The sequence below is a fragment of the Scyliorhinus torazame genome, chromosome 1 (genome assembly GCF_047496885.1).
Source record: "Scyliorhinus torazame isolate Kashiwa2021f chromosome 1, sScyTor2.1, whole genome shotgun sequence".
NCBI classification, from domain to species: domain Eukaryota; kingdom Metazoa; phylum Chordata; class Chondrichthyes; order Carcharhiniformes; family Scyliorhinidae; genus Scyliorhinus; species Scyliorhinus torazame.
In genome coordinates this window covers 388,462,978-388,477,373 of record NC_092707.1, presented here as the reverse complement: position 1 = coordinate 388,477,373, position 14,396 = coordinate 388,462,978, and the positions used below count along the sequence as shown (strand labels likewise).

The 14,396-nt window shown below is 52.3% G+C and overlaps 1 protein-coding gene and 1 long non-coding RNA gene across 7 annotated transcripts in view; one reads left to right on the top strand and one right to left on the bottom strand.

Moving 5' to 3' along the window:
• The window catches only part of smyd3 (SET and MYND domain containing 3), a 1,068,428-nt gene that overhangs the window by 386,229 nt on the left and 667,803 nt on the right, over positions 1-14,396 (bottom strand). The window lies entirely within an intron of this gene.
• Positions 1-14,396, top strand: part of LOC140427383 (uncharacterized) — a 149,314-nt gene that overhangs the window by 16,693 nt on the left and 118,225 nt on the right. For 2 of the 3 annotated variants that reach the window (XR_011948478.1, XR_011948476.1), the window contains exon 2: positions 2,673-2,859. The exons of the other annotated variant lie outside the window; for it this stretch is intronic. This is a non-coding gene — a long non-coding RNA (uncharacterized lncRNA). The remainder of the gene's footprint in view (positions 1-2,672; positions 2,860-14,396) is intronic. 3 annotated transcript variants of the gene reach the window in all.

Sequence of the window (14,396 nt, the reverse complement as noted above, 5' to 3'; positions counted from 1 at the left end):
GCTGGCGGGACGGAGAATTCCGCCCGGGGGGGGCGCGCCGTGCAGGAAAACACGGCTGGCAGGACGGAGAATCTCGCCCGTGGGGGCGCGCCGTGCAGGAAAACACGGCTGACAGGACGGAGAATCTCGCCCGTGGAGGCGCGCCGTGCAGGAAAACACGGCTGGCGGGACGGAGAATTCCGCCCGTGGGGGCGCGCCGTGCAGGAAAACACGGCTGGCGGGACGGAGAATCCCGCCCGTGGGGGCGCGCCGTGCAGGAAAACACGGCTGGCGGGACGGAGAATCTCGCCCGTGGGGGCGCGCCGTGCAGGAAAACGCGGCTGGCGGGACGGAGAATTCCGCCCGTGGTGGCGCGCCGTGCAGGAAAACACGGCTGGCAAGACAGAGAATCCCGCCCGTGGTGGCGCGCCGTGCAGGAAAACACGGCTGGCGGGACGGAGAATTCCGCCCGTGGTGGCGCGCCGTGCAGGAAAACGCGGCTGGCGGGACGGAGAATTCCGCCCGTGGTGGCGCGCCGTGCAGGAAAACACGGCTGGCGGGACGGAGAATTCCGCCCGGGGGGGCGCGCCGTGCAGGAAAACACGGCTGGCAGGACGGAGAATCTCGCCCGTGGGGGCGCGCCGTGCAGGAAAACACGGCTGACAGGACGGAGAATCTCGCCCGTGGAGGCGCGCCGTGCAGGAAAACACGGCTGGCGGGACGGAGAATTCCGCCCGTGGGGGCGCGCCGTGCAGGAAAACACGGCTGGCGGGACGGAGAATCCCGCCCGTGGGGGCGCGCCGTGCAGGAAAACACGGCTGGCGGGACGGAGAATCTCGCCCGTGGGGGCGCGCCGTGCAGGAAAACACGGCTCGCGGGACGGAGAATCTCGCCCGTGGGGGCGCGCCGTGCAGGAAAACACGGCTGGCGGGACGGAGAATTCCGCCCGTGGGGGCGCGCCGTGCAGGAAAACACAGTTGGCGGGACGGAGAATTCCGCCCGTGGTGGCGCGCCGTGCAGGAAAACACGGCTGACAGGACGGAGAATCTCGCCCGTGGGGGCGCGCCGTGCAGGAAAACACGGCTGGCGGGACGGAGAATTCCGCCCGTGGGGGCGCGCCGTGCAGGAAAACACGGCTGGCGGGACGGAGAATCTCGCCCGTGGTGGCGCGCCGTGCAGGAAAACACGGCTGGCGGGACGGAGAATTCCGCCCGTGGGGGCGCGCCGTGCAGGAAAACACGGCTGGCAAGACAGAGAATCCCGCCCGTGGGGGCGCGCCGTGCAGGAAAACACGGCTGGCAAGACAGAGAATTCCGCCCGTGGGGGCGCGCCGTGCAGGAAAACACGGCTGACAGGACGGAGAATCTCGCCCGTGGGGGCGCGCCGTGCAGGAAAACACAGCTGACAGGACAGAGAATCCCGCCCGTGGGGGCGCGTCGTGCAGGAAAACACGGCTGGCGGGACGGAGAATTCCGCCCGTGGGGGCGCGCCGTGCAGGAAAACATGGCTGGCGGGACGGAGAATTCCGCCCGTGGGGGCGCGCCGTGCAGGAAAACACGGCTGGCAGGACAGAGAATCCCGCCCGTGGGGGCGCGCCGTGCAGGAAAACACGGCTGGCGGGACGGAGAATTCCGCTCGTGGGGGCGCGCCGTGCAGGAAAACACGGCTGGCAGGACGGAGAATCCCGCCCGGGGGGGGGCGCGCCGTGCAGGAAAACACGGCTGGCGGGGCGGAGAATTCCGCCCGGGGGGGGCGCGCCGTGCAGGAAAACACGGCTGGCAGGACGGAGAATCCCGCCCGTGGGGGCGCGCCGTGCAGGAAAACACGGCTGGCGGGACGGAGAATTCCGCCCGGGGGGGCGCGCCGTGCAGGAAAACACGGCTGGCAGGACGGAGAATCCCGCCCGTGGGGGCGCGCCGTGCAGGAAAACACGGCTGGCGGGACGGAGAATTCCGCCCGGGGGGGCGCGCCGTGCAGGAAAACACGGCTGGCAGGACGGAGAATCCCGCCCGTGGGCTTCCAGATCTAGATTCCTGATAAGTTATTTTCTCTTCTGCTCGGCGACCAAGCCTATTGACAGGTACAAACAAGAATCAATCTCTTTCGCTCTCTCCTCTTTTTCACCTCTCTCCACATGCAGCACGGTAGCACAAGTGGATAGCACTGTGGCTGCACAGCGCCAGGGTCCCAGGTTCGATCCCCGCTGGGTCACTGTCTGTGCGGGGTCTGCACGTTCTCCCCGTGTCTGCGTGGGTTTCCTCCGGGTGCTCCGGTTTCCTCCCACAGTCCAAAGACGTGCAGGTTAGGTGGATTGGCCATTCTAAATTGCCCTTAGTGACCAAAAAGGTTCGGACGGGTTATTGGGTTACGGGGATAGGGTGGAAGTGAGGGCTTAATGGGTCGGTGCAGACTCGATGGGCTGAATGGCCTCCTTCTGCACTCTATGTTCTATGACACCTGTTCAGTCAACCTGAAGCTCCAGTTATGGCGCTAATGGTTCAGATCATTGGTAGGTTTGTTTTTTGTTGCTTTTCTTTCCCCTCTGCTATTACTTTGCTGTTATTTATCTTTTGCAAAGCTTTCCTGCGAGGCTGCTTGTGGTTATTCTGTAAAATTCAATGACAGATATCTTTCTATGTCAAATCCAGCTGTCAGTAAGAAAGTCTCATTTAAAAACAATCTTTCTCTTAAAGGCTTTTCTCGTTTGGTAATCCAAACTGCTTGAGTGACATGTTGTCAAAGCTTTTTGCCTTGCACTCATCAGGACATTTCGCAAGAATACCAACAGTAACAACAATTCATACTGCATGAGAAGAGAGTGCTGATTGGTTTGCAAGTGGACTCTGACTGGTAGAGGCTTTGCCATGGAGAATGCAACAGGTAACTACCAAGTTTTTGTTTAAATTCAAACCGATCAGGTTGACTCTGATCGGTCAAAGCATTGCCACGAGGAATGAACCAGGGAATTGCTGTTCTTCAAGCAGTTGTTTAGAAAATGCCTGCTTTGTGGACATGTTCCTTCTGTCTGTGACGAACATGGCCCTGTGCGTGAATATAGTTTCTAGCATACGTAAGTGAGCCACATGGTGATCCCAACTAATAATCTTAAATTGGTTTTCAGGGTAATTCCTAGCACAACCGGATTGTTCAGTAGGTGTTGTCCAACTGCGGAATTACATTGGACGCTTTATTTTGAGTTTTGCAAGTGCAAACTGGTTGGGTATGGGCACTGTTGTGAACAGTGGTTGGGACATGCTATTTGATATGATTCGCCAGCCATTGAGATGTGCAGCCTGCATACCTGGCATCACACTAGCACTGAAATTCATATACCACATCACTGATTTTTGCGATAGGCAGAATGTATTTTTGGTTCTTGACAAGTGCCCTGATGAGTGCAAGCCAAAAAGCTTCGACAGCATGTCTCTTTTCAGCAATCCTAAAGACTTTTTGTTATAAGAGACGTAACTCATGAGCACTGGAATGCTTCTTATTTAAGGCATAGTTTTATGAGCGAGCACTCCGGTGTCAGTTACACAGCTAAGTGTAGTGTAAAAGATCTCTTGACTTCCCCTTCCAAAGCAGCCGTCTGGCAGCTGTAGCCAGTTCAAACTCCACATTTATTAAAAGGTCTTCAGAGGACGCCTCCATCTTGAGGGGCTCTCCCTCTCACTCACCTGCCTCGGCAGCTCTCAGCTCGGATGATGGGGCTGGTGATGTCTCCGGGATGGGGGACTGCTGATTGGCTACTCCAGTCTCAAGAGTTTGCCCACCCACTGTCCTTTACTGGACCGCGAGCATGCACCCTGGCCAATCATTGGCCAGCCATCTGGGTACCGTGCCTGGCCTCAGGATCCAGAGCGGGAGTGGACCCGGCATCAGGCTCCCAATCACAAAACAAAACTTCTGTTCTTGGAATTCTTGTCTCTATCTGGTTAGGTGGGGTTAAGGGGATAGGATGGAGGTGTGGGCTTAAGTAGGGTGCTCTTGCCAAGGGCCGGTGCAGACTCGATGGGCCGAATGGCCTCCTTCTGCACTGTAAATTCCAAGAATTCTATTTGAAAGGGCGGTGGAAGCAGATTCAACAGTAACTTTCATCGAATCCCTACAATGCAGGAGCAGGCCATTTGGCCCATCGAGTCTGCAGTGACCCTCCGAAAGACCACCCCACTCAAAAGGGGATGGGTTAAATACTTCAAAAGGAAGTGTAAGCCCTGGGGTAAGAGTCAGGGGAGTGGGGACCAATTGAATACCCCTTTTCAAAGAACCAGCACAGGTAGGAGGGGCTGAATGGTCTCCATCTGTGTTGTAAAGTTCCATGATCTCATAACCCACTGCACCGCACACTCTTATACTTCCATCGAGTGTGGATCATTTACAGAGAGAATTTGAACAAGTTCTGATGTGGTCAGTTACAGGGCTTTGCTGGTGAAAGAGAGGGTGCCGTGAATCTCACTCATCCCACTTCACTTACTCAGATTGCCAATTAACGCCGCAGTATAACCAGACTTAACAGAGCAATTACTGTGGAGGTTTTATATACGCAATAGCTGAGAATGGGCACCATTGTTCCTCATAAACACTGCCTGTGCCTGTGCCAGACGCCACCACAAAACGTTATTCAATAAAACCAGCTGGAGGGGGAACAAAGACAGAACTAAGCTGCAACTCCAAATATTAAAGGGCAGGTAAGAGAAGACAGACAAGAGGCTCCTGCAAGGATCGTGTGCCCTGGACAGGGCGGCTTTCTGATTGAATGAGTTGAGATTTCAGCAAAGTTAAAACAATCTGGTGGGTGTGGGCAAGGCGTTCGGTCCCAGACAGATTTTGATACGGCTGGAGGCAGCCGGCTGGTCTGCCTCATTTACAGTCTACAACCGGAACAGGTTAGTGTCTTTACTTAGGAGAGACGTCACAGAAACAGGCCATTCGGCCCAACTGTTCCGTGCTGGTGTTCATGCATCACATGACTCTCCTCCCAACCCTCCATCTCACGCTGCCTGCATGACCTTTCTGTTCCTTTGTCTCTCATTAGCTCACCCGGCTTCACATTGAATGTTGCCCGTCCCATCTGCTCTCTCGTTCTCGCACCCCCCCCGTGTAAGCTGGTTCCCTCATTCTAACATTCTAACCACCTTTTAGGTAAAGAAGATTGTCCTGAATCCCGATTGGATTTTATTGATCAATAATATTGATGGCCTTCGATCTTCGCACAGGACGTGACAGGCGGTCATTGATTGATGTTATCCAAAGTAGGTTAGGTGGATTGGTCATGCTAAGATGCCCCATAGTGTCCAGGGATGTGCTGGCTAGGTGGATTGTTCATGCTAAGTTGCCCCATAGTGTCCAGGGATATGCAGGTTAGGTGGATTGTTCATGCTAAGTTGCCCCATAGTGTCCCGGGATCTGTAGGTTAGGTGGATTGTTCATGCTAAGTTGTCCCATAGTGTCCAGGGATGTGTAGGTTAGGTGGATTGGTCATGCTAAGATGCCCCATAGTGTCCCGGGATGTGCTGGCTAGGTGGATTGTTCATGCTAAGATGCCCCATAGTGTCCAGTGATGTGCAGGTTAGGTGGATTGTTCATGCTAAGTTGCCCCATAGTGTCCAGGGATGTGCAGGTTAGGTGGGGATGTTGGGAGGGGTGGATCTCTGAAATGGGGCTTGAACCCTCAATCTTTTGAGTCAGAGACAAGAGTGCTGCCCACGGAGCCAAGGCTGACATTCCACGTACTAAAGACGTCCATTCACTCTTACAACACCTGGTTCAAAGTTACAACAGGATCTACTCAATATGCCGCCCACCCACTTCATACATCAACATGGTCCTTGGCAGACCCAATGAAGAGTCCAGCTCTTCTCAAGTTCGCGATCATTGGCTGCTGCTTGTATTCAGGATTAACTCTCTCTCTCTCTCCCTCTTCCCCAATCAGAAAAACAGCCATTAGGATGCAATAAAGCACTCCTGCATCAGGGTAGTGTTTCCGGTTAGCAGCGTTCTTCTCCAGGAAGTATTAAAAAGTAATTAAACTAAGGTCTCTTCTGTCAAGCTCCCCGTGTTGAATTCAAGCCACCTTTGCAGTTCCTTCGTATCGAGACTGGCATGGTAGATGTTAATGCATCACTCTTTTAGCTCTGGCATAAATCAGTACAAAAACTTAACATACTGCCAAAGCGGTATAATCTCACAAAACCTGATGTGCTCTGACTACCAATTCATTTGGATAATGGACAGGTTCATTATCAGTACAAACACTCGACATGGAACCCGCACAAGACCAGCCACACAAATGCACTGTGCAGTCTCCCAGTCACCTCCTCCTCTGTGAGCACGCATCAATTTTAAAGGTCCTTCCTGAATCAGGTGCCCTCGTTCAAGGATTAACAATTCTCAAACAACTATTTTGTACTAATGTCCATGTTCAATTAACCATGGAAAATGATGTTTATGCTTTGCGGGTCTTGCATTCAATCACATCTTTCAAATCGTGCAGGTCTAATTCAGCCCCTTCAGCCTCGGAGGAATGATCGTGTGACTGGCGCACTCGAAGAGCTGGTTTGCGTTCGGCTGCATTCATTTTGCTGCCTCGCTGAAGAATGAAAGGAAACAAAATTATCTTGTTGCTTTCTCAGTCGGACAAGACTGCAGATTGAGGACAAGCCGGTTAAGGAGCACCCTGGTAGCGAGGCATTCGTTACAGATGCAACCCTTAGTCAGAGCAACACCCTCTTCCACTGTAAACTGCCAAGCGGTAATTTGCGGACTAAAGGGTCTGCTGTTCTGTCAGACAGGGGAGAATATTTCTCTGGTGGGGGATCCCAGAAAAATTGGAAGATAACCTCGACAAGAACAAATAGTATTTATGCAGTGCCTTTACCATAATTAACCATGCTTCATGGTGATGTTATCAAAGAAAACATTCATACTGTGCCACAACCAAAGAGGTCGGTTTTATGAAGCCTCCTAAAGGAGGACAGACAGGGAGAGGGAGGTGGAGAAGTTTATTAATAATAATAATAATAATCTTTATTGTCACAAGTAGGCTTACATTAACACTGCAATGAAGTTACTGTGAAAAGCCCCGAGACGCCACATTCCGGCGCCTGTTCGGCGACACTGAGGGAGAATTCAGAATGTCGTAATTACCTAACAGCACGTCTTTTGGGACTTGTGGGAGGAAAACGGAGCACCCGGAGGAAACCCACGCAGACACAGGGAGAACGTGCAGACTCCGCACAGACAGTGACCCAAGCTGGGAATCAAACCCGGGACCCTGGGGCTGTGAAGCAACAGTGCTAACCACTGTGCTACCATGCTGCCCTGGACGAGTGTGGATGTGGAACGAATGTTTCCCCTTGTTGGAGAATCTAGAACTGGGGAGTTCATTGTTTAAAAATAAGGGGTTGCTTGTTTATGACAGGGATGAGGAGAATTTTTTCTCTCAGAGGGTGGTGAGCCTCTGGAACTCTCTTCCTCAAACGGCAGTGGAAGCAGAGTCTTTGAATGTTTTTTCTAAATTTCGAGTACTCAATTCTTTTTTCCAATTAAGGGTCAATTTAGCGTGGCCAATCCACCTAGCCTGCACATCTTTGGGCTGTGGGGGCAAGACCCGCGCAGACACGGGGAGAATGTGCAAACTCCACACGGACAGTGACCCGGGGCCGTGATCGAACCCGGGTCCCCGGCGCCGTGAGGCAGCAGTGCTAACCACTGCGCCGCTGTGCTGCCCCTTTAAATGTTTTTAAGGCAGAGCGAGATAGGTTCTTGATTAACAAAGAGGTGAAAGGAGCAGCACTGTGGCACAGTGGTTAGCACTGCTGCCTCACAGCGCCAAGGACCCGGGTCAATGTCTGACTAAATTCTGCCCAATGTGCTTTCAGTTTCTGTATTATTCGAATCCTCTGAAGAAATTTGAAAACCTTGCTCTTTTATACACCACCTTTTTCCTACCTCAAAGATAAAATAGCTGAGATAAGACAGATCTACTCATAAAACCTTTGCTGACAGTCTATTCATGTGAACCATTGTAGCTGTTTACTTAGTTACTTCCCTCAGAACGAGACTTCCTGACTTAACAGTTTCCAATATCTTTGAAGAACAGGCCTAATCAACTCTTATCTTTCTATAAGTAATAATGCCTCTCCCTGCTTTTATTACATTAGCTCGTAAAGTTACTTTAATCGCTCATAGCTGCATCATTACTGTCGAGAATTTTTTGCATGGTTTACATATCAGAAGACAAACTATGCACTCCTCTCATGATAGCTCAAAGTCATCCTGTTTTGCAAAGTCTATTAATTCCACCAGAGAATGAAAAGGCCAACGACCTGAAACATTAACCGTTTCTCTTTGCACAGACTTTGCCAGACCTGCTGGGTGTTTCTCGCGTTTCCTGTTTTTATTTCAGATTTCCAGCATCCGCAGTACTTTCTTTTTATATGAAGGTGTTTGACTGTTAGTCCGGAGCGATGTGCTTGTTAGGTGAATTGGACATTATGAATTCTCCGTGTACCCGAACAGGCACCGGAGTGTGGCGACAAGGGGATTTTCACAGTAACTTCAATGCAGTGTTTTCTTTTTAGAAAATATTTTATTGAGGCATTTATAATTTTAACATTTTCAACAAAGAGATCCAACACACACAAAACCTCCACAGTAACATACCTAACACCCCCCTCCCCCCCCCCCCGCAAAGCGTACCCCCTAACTGTCATGGTCCATGTACCTACACCATCCCACAGTTCCCCTTTCATTAGATTTTCTACCCCTATTCTTCACTGCCATGCCGCCTCTTCCCCCCCCCCCCCCTCCCATCCACCCCTGCCCCCACCCCCCTGCTGACGGTCAATTTTCCTTGAAGAAGTTGATGAATGACTGCCACCTCCAAGCGAACCCCTTAAGGCGAACTTAATTGTCTCTAACCTAAGAAGCACTGCCATGTCACTGACCCAAACGCCCAACTTTGCAGGCTCCGAGTCCCTCCATCCCAACAAAATCCGTCTCCGGGGCACCAGGGAGGCAAAGGCCAAAGCATTGGCCTGTCTCCCCCTGGGCTCCCGGATCTTCCGACACTCCAAATATTGTCACCTCTGGACTCGGAGTCACCCACCCTTCCAAGATCTTGACACTGTTGCTCTTTTTAGCTTTAGTCTATTTGCTCTGTTTACGTCACCTTTGCTCATGAGTCGCCAGGTATCTTTATGATACCACCACGTGGTTCAAGTTCAGGTTATGGTTAATAATACAGCACACCGCTTAGTAAGGATTAAAACAATGGTCATTTATTACATACAACAAGCAATATTAATACCCTAATACTACTTTCTATATAATAAACCTATCACTAATGGCCAATACTTAACTTAGGAAGAGCCCACCAGGTCAGGGAAACGAATGGCTTGTCCAATCAGATCTGGCCCGCGGGATTCAAAAGGCTGCTACAGGTCGGTGGCTAGGTGTCTCTACCGGATAGCGATCGCTGGATTCAAACTTACTATTGCCGGTGGCTGGTCTTGCGAAGGTCTCGAGCAGGCGAAGAGGAGAGACAGAGAGATCTGAACTTGGACCCCCACTTTTATAGGGCCCAGGGGCTTCCCGCCTCCCGGGGCGGCCCTTGACCCTGAGTCCCAAGTGATTGGATCTGTCCCCAATCTCTGGGGTCGATGTGTCCAATGGTGAGGCGATTCCTCGATCGGGGGGTGGTCGCTCACCTGTCTTTGTTTCGGCCACTTTGTTTCGGACAGGTCTGGCCCGGTATTCAATTGCTAATATGTTGCAATTGTTCCCGGGGATAGCCGATTTAACTGTGGATTTCTGAATAGATGGGCTGCAAACAGTCCTGAATGCAACTGCGGATACCTGGGTTGATGGGCTGTTGATTGCCCTGAGTATCGATCTGGGCTACGTTCCCAGAGCCAAATATGCAAACCTGTCTGCAGCTGCCTGCTTGTGTCTTCTTGGCTGCTTTTCCCAGCAGTCTTTCGGGTTAGCCGTTTTAAACTGGGTTTTGGCCAGATTAATCGGAACGCAGCCATTTTACATGGCTACAACACGACATCTGAAAATCCCTGCCAAAGTCCCCTCAGCCTTGGGCACGGCCAGAATATGTGCACATGGGTCGCAGGACTTCCCCTACACCTCCCACACCTGTCCTCCACCTCCTCAAAAAACCTGCTCATCCGGGCCAGAGTCATGTGCGCCCTGTGGACCACATTGAACTGAATCAGGCTGAGCCTGGCACACGACGATGATTCATTGACTGTCTTCAGGGCCTCCGCCCATAACCCGACTTCCAGCTCTCCTCCCAACTCTTCCTCCCACTTCCTCTTCACCTCCCCTATTGGAACCGCTTCCCACTCCATCAGTTCCTTATATATTTCAGAGACCCTCCCCTCCCCGACCCCTGTTTATGACATCACCTTATCCAGTAGCCCCCTTAGTGGGAGGCGAGGGAAGCCTGGGACCTGCCTCTGGACAAAATCCCGCACTTGTAAGCACCGGAACCCATCCCCCCCGGCAACTCAAACTCCTCTAGCTCCTCCAAGCTCGGGAAAATTTCCTCAATGAAGAGATCTCCAAATCTCTCAACCCCTGCCCGCTGCCACCTCCTGAAGCCCCCATTCAACCCCCCCCCCCCCCCCCCCCCGGAGCGAACCGGTGGTTGTCACAGATCGGTGACCTCACCGACACCCCCTCCACTCCCATGTGCTGCCTCCATTGCCCCCACACTCTCAGGGCTGCCACAACCACTGGGCCTGTGGAGTACCGAGCCGGTGAGAACGGCAGAGGTGCCGTTAACAAAGCCTTCAGATTCGTGCCCTTGCAAGATGCCGCCTCCACTCGTGCCACACGGACCCCTTCCCCACTACTGTAGCCACCTGGGTTGGCCAACTCCCGACGTAAAATGGAGAACAGCAAAGGCTGAAGGGAAATTCAGCCAACACAGGCAGAAACCAGCAGGTGCAAGTTTACTGTGTATTAAACTCTGCAATAGCCCAGACAGCATCGATACAAGCAGCCATCTGTATAATAATGGAGCAGCCATCGACATACTAATGAGCGATCCCCGGGAACAATCAAAACCTTTGGGATAAACAAAGCCAAGCCAGACTCCCCGGCGCCAGCAGGAGCCAACACAAAAGAGGTTAACGGACACCTCAAGACCGCCCATCGATCAGGGAACCGCTCCAGTATTGGAGAAATCGAACCAAGCGATCGGAACAAAGTCCAATCACCTAGAACCAGGTACAGGGTCCGCACCGAAAGGCGGGAAGCCCCTGGGGACCTTAAAGTTAAGCCCCCAAGTTCAAATCGTCCTTCTTGACAGGGTCACTCAGCAACGCAAACCAACCCTTGACCGTGACCTGTTCAGCTGCCGCCAAAAGACCGTAAGTAATTCTTAAGTCAACGCTCGCTACGAGATAGGCGCTCCTAGCTACCAGTCCATACCAGCTTTTGAATCCCGCAGACTCAGAACCCGAACGAAAGGCCATTTGTTCCCCTGACCTGGTGGACCAGTCCGAAGCTAAGTATAGGCCTGTTAGTTGTAGAAGTAGCTTAGAAGTAGAATTTATGCATGAGTAGCGATTTACTGTGCAAATAAATGCGCTTTGATTTGAATCTTACTAATTGGTGTATTGAGTTATTGATCATTACTTGAACTTGAACCTCGTGGCAGTATCTTAAAGATACCTGGCGACTCGAGAGCAAAGGTTATAAGACAGAGCCAATTGAACCAACCAAAGGTTAGCAACACTACCCACTTCCTAACCATCGATATTTTAGCTGCCCAGTTATCGATAATAAAGTTCAGTAGGCCAAACCACCCTCCCCACGCCCCCGCGCAAGAAGGACCTTATGATAATCTTTTATTGTCACAAGTATGAAGTTACTTTGAAAAGCCCCTAGTCGCCACATTCCAGCGCCTGTTCGGGTAAGCTGGTACTTATTCACCCGCGGGGCAGATCGTTCGCACAGAGTGAGACCCTATGTTCCACCCTTCCCTCTCACTATCCCCCGCCAAATGTTCGATGCTCGCAGCGCCATTGCCAAAGGCTCTATGGCCAAGCAAGCAGTAGTGGTGAGAGTGGACATCCCTGTCTCGTCCCCCGACACAGGCTAAAATATTCCGATCGTACCCGGTTTGTCTTTACATTTGCCACCGGTACCCGACCCAATCCACAAATCCCTGCCCGAACCCAAACCTTCCCAGGACCTCCCACAAATATTTCCACTCCACCCGATCAAAGGCCTTTTCTGCATCCATGGCCACCACCACCTTGACCTCGTGTCCCTCCGCAGGCATCATTATTATGTTAAAGAGTCGCCTAATGTTGGACGTCAAGTGTCGTCCCTTAACAAATCCTGTCTGGTCCTCCTCTATTACGCCCGGAACACAGTCCTCCGTGCGTGTGGCCAAGATCTTTGCCAGCAATTTCGCATCCACATTAAACAGGGAGCTTGGTCTGTACGAGCCACAGCTCGCCGGATCTTTATCCCGTTTCAAAATAATGGAAATCGATGTCTGCGATAACATTGCGGGGAGCACTCCCAGCTCCTTTGACTCATTAAAAACCTTTACCAGGAGCGGCCCCAACAGCCCGGAAAACCTTTTGTAGAACTCAACCGGGTATCCATCTGGTCCCGTGGCTTTGCCCGATTGCATCGCCCCCAACCCGTCCATAACCTCCCCAAGCCCGATTGGAGTTCCCAGATCCTCCATCAACTCCTCATCCATCCTCGGGAACTCCAGCCCCCTCAGAAATTGTTCCATCTCCTCCTCCCCAGCTGTGGGTTCCGATTTATACAATTTACTGTAGTACTCCCGACACACATCATTCACTCCCGCTGGATCCAGAACCACCTTCCCCCTGTATCCCTCACTTTCCCAAGCGCTCTCGCCGCCTCCTGTTTCCTCAGCTGGTGCGCCAGCATCCTGCTAGCTTTCTCCCCATATTCATAAACCGACCCTTTACCCTCCTCAGCTCTCCCTCCGCCTTACCTGTAGACAGGAGCCCAAATTCTAACTGCAGTCTCTGATGCTCTTTCTAAAGCCCGTCATCTGGAGACTCCGCATACCTCCAGTCCACCTGTAAATTTTCGCCTACCAGTCTGTCTAACTCCGCCCATACAGCCTTCTCCTTATGGGCCCGAATTGAGATGAAGATGAATTCCCCCCTGATAACTGCCTTCAGTGCCACCCAAACCACCCCCGCCAACACCTCACCCATATCATTGATCCTTATGTATCCCCGAATGGCCCCTCTCACCCGCTCACATGCCCCCTTCTCCGCTAGCAGCCCAACATCCAACCTCCATTGTGGGCGCTGGGCCTTTCCCTTGCTAACTTGCAAGTCCACCCAGTGTTGGGCATGGCCTGACAGCACTACTGCTGAATATTCAGCATCTACTACCTCAGCCTGCAGCATTCTTCTCCATGATGAAAAAGTCTATCCGTGAATACACCTCATGCACATGGGAGTAGAACGAATACAGAGACCCACCCCATATCATTTCTCAAAGTAGTATAAACCAGCCAAATCCCAAAGGAAACAGAAAAACGAAAGAAACCCGAACACCAAAACCCAAAGTTTTTCACAGTACAGTACATGCTCTCCACTTATCCTCCATCAAAGTTTTAAGGCCCTCCTCATCCTGCCAGTCCATTCGCTTTAATGAAGTCCACTGCCTTCTCCACCGAGCCAAAGTGCAAGTACCGGCCCCCATAGGTCACCCAGAGGCGAGCTGGGTACAGTAGACTAAATTTAAAGCCCTTCCTGTACAGGGCCGACTTGACCTTATTAAAGCTCGCCCTCCTCTTCGCCAGGTCTGCTCCCAGGTCCTGATACACACAAATCTTGACGTCCTCCCAGTTGCATCACCTTGTCTGCCTGGTCCACCTCATGATATGTTCCTTATCCAGGAACCGATGCAACACCATCGCCCTCGGCGGCTCGCTCCCCTGGGGCTTGCGCATCAGCGCCCTGTGGGCCCGATCCACCTCTAATGCCCGGTCAAATCCACCTTCTCCGCTTCTCCAACACCTTCCCAACATATGTACCCTCATCCGTTCCTTCACTCCCCTCCGGCAGGCCCATGATCCGGATGTTCTGCTGACGAGAACGGTTCTCTAGGTCCTCCACTTTCTCCAGTAGTCGCTTCTGCTGGTCTCGCATCAGTCCCATCTTCGCTGTCATTGAGATGGACTGGCCCTCCTGCTCCCCAGCCTGCTCCTCCAACCACTGAATCGCCTGTCCCTGGGCTGCCAGTCTCGTCTCCACGCGGTCAACCACCGCCTTGATTGAGTCCACCGCCCCGGCCAGGTCCACTGCATTCTCCTTCCGCTGTTGGTTGAACCTCTCGTTCAAGAAGCTCACCAACTGATCCATCGACCACTGGGCCGTCAGGGCTGGACCCTG